Here is a 2,788-nt window from a genome sequence, read left to right on the forward strand (position 1 = left end):
TAAAACCAAGGTTGGGCCTTGCTGGAGGAGTTATATTCAAGGCGAACTGTCAAGGGGGTCGCATTATTACCCAACCGCATAAGGAATGCAAAATCCGGGAACATAACACCGATATGACGGAAACTAGGGCGGCAAGAGTGGAACAAAACACCAGGCATAAGGCCGAGCCTTCCACCCTTTACCAAGTATATAGAAGCATTAATTAAATAAGATATATTGTGATATCCCAACAAGTAAACATGTTCCAACAAGGAACAACATTGCCATGTTCCAACAAGGAACAAACTTCAATCTTCACCTGCAACTAACAACACTATAAGAGGGGCTGAGCAAAGCTGTAACATAGCCAAACAACGGTTTGCTAGGACAAGGTGGGTTAGAGGCTTGGTTCAACAATATGGGAGGCATGATAAGCAAGTGATAGGTATCACAGCATAGGCATAGCAAAATCGCGAGCAACTAGCAAGCAAAGATAGAAGTGATTTCAAGGGTATGGTCATCTTGCCTGAGATCCCGCAAGGAAGAAGAACGAGTCCATGAAGAAGACACACAGACGTAGTTGAACGGGTCCTCACAAACGCGATATTATCGGAACCATCCCGAAGAAACAACACCAGAAAGAAGCAAACAACATAGTAAACAACCACCACATAAGCATGGCACGATGCGCAAACAAGTATGATGCATGTCCGATTTAATGATACATGGCATGGCATGGCAAAGTGCACAAACAATCCTACAGATTAAGTGGACCTCAATATGCAACTCCGTTGCATATTGACGAAACACCACATTCAAGTTATTTAGTTCGATCTCGGTTAGGTACTCAACAAAACTAAATGTTTGTTAACATGGCAAGAGGTGAAGCATATGAAAAACTACCTATCTAGGCAAGTTTAAATGAGGCCAGAACAACAAACTACAATTCCGATAAATCCTCATGTGCATTAGCAATTTAATGCAACAAGAATTTTTAAACATATTAAATGTTGTTATCATGATGCGGATGTCATGTTCAAGTTTATGCAATTTTAAGAAAATGTTAACAAGAGCACATTATGAAGCATTTGTCATCATGGTGGAAATGAAAGGGGTGCCACGACAACGAATACGAAAATGATGCCATGGCAACATATCGGTTATCCGGTAGCCCACGGGGATACCAGTGCAAAAGGAAGTGACGGGAGCGTGCAAAAGATGGTGGGGTGATCCCGGTAACCGGGTTCCCACATGTCGGTGGCAAGGCAAAAGAGGGGCAACTTTCCGATAGTTCAGACTCGAGGCAAAACAAGGGTGCATCTCATACAAGATACATTCATTCGTTCACGGGCGTCGTCTCGGGGTTATACCTTCGAAGCGTGCAAACGGGATGGTTCTCGTTCGGTGCAAAGTAGAGGAAGTAGACGTTCTCGGGACGTTCGTGGTGGAGGTAGTCATACACGACGCGTTGTGGAAGTAGTTGTACTCGCGGACTTTGGCGGCAGTAGTCGTTCAAGGTCTTGGCGGTTCGACGTGTAGCCATACGTGTTCGACGTGGTACACAGTTTGAAGTCGAGCATGTCTCGTAGATGTTCAGCGTCACCGTGAGGAACTTGTCGAATCTAGGGTCTCAGTTGTCGGTAGTGGTACACGCGTTCTTGGTACTTGGAGCCATCACCGTGTAGTCATACTGAGGTCCTGCCCAGGGTCCTAGGCATCGGTCACTGTGATACTCGGGGTCTTCGGACTTGCCGGTCTCGACGGAACGAAGGGGTACTTGGCGATCGGCAGACGTCGTGGTACTTGGCAAAAATCTCAACGAAGATGCCTGACGGTTCCGGTTACAGGTCTTGGCGTGATGGTAGTCGTTCACTTGACGACGGCAGGCGAACTTGGCGGTCCTCGTTGTCATGGTACTTGGCATCCTCTCGGTCTTGGCAGTGAAGAAACGAAACGCGATGGTCATGGTACTTGGCGTCCAGTGCAGCAACCTCGTGATGCACAACTGCAGTGGTGGTCTCCTCGGGTCAACGGTGATGTGCACGGGCCGGAACGCCCGACGGCTTGGGCTGCTCAAGGATATGGAGTTGACAGGCAGCAGGAGGCTGCTAGCGGAGGCAAAGCCACGACGAGGAGGTCCTGCTCCAGCGGCTGCAAGTGGTAGACGTACACAGGCAGTGGCAAGGTTTCAGGCGCGAGGGAGAAGGAGCCGGCGCGAGGTGGCTGATGGAGGAGCGCATCTCACGCGTTGGGAAGGAGGTTGAGGTTGGTGTGGAGCAGAGCAGCAGCGAGGCGAACCGAGGCGAACCGAGATGGGACTCCGGCGATGAGCAGGAGATGGCCGGGGTGAGGAACGCAGGGGCCATGGGGCGGCTGCGCGCTTGCGGGAGCGAAGCGATGGGCGCAGGCGCGTGTGGAGAGGCTCGGGGTCGTGCGCGGGGTGGCCCTCCTGGAGGTCGCCGACTGCGGTGGTTGGCGATCGGTCACCGGAGCGGCGCGGCGTGGTCACGACTCCCTGTTGCTCGAAGAAAATAGCGAGAGGAGGGAGAGAAGGGGCGCGTTGGGTCCCGTGGGTGGCGCTCGGGAGGAGGACGAGGGGGAACGAGGAGAGGGATTGATGGGGATGGGGATTGAGGAGATGGGTCTCCTGGCGGCGGAGGGAGAGGGAAATCGGGAGAGATCGGGCCAGGGGGGTGCTAGGGTTAGTGCGGCTGGGCTGCGAGATGGCCTGGGGCCAAATGGGCCTTAGAGGCCGGCGGGGCTGCTGGTTGGACCTCGATCTGCTGAGCCAGACCATGGAGAGGGAAAG

Source organism: Triticum aestivum, chromosome 4A (genome assembly GCF_018294505.1).
Source record: "Triticum aestivum cultivar Chinese Spring chromosome 4A, IWGSC CS RefSeq v2.1, whole genome shotgun sequence".
NCBI lineage: Eukaryota > Viridiplantae > Streptophyta > Magnoliopsida > Poales > Poaceae > Triticum > Triticum aestivum.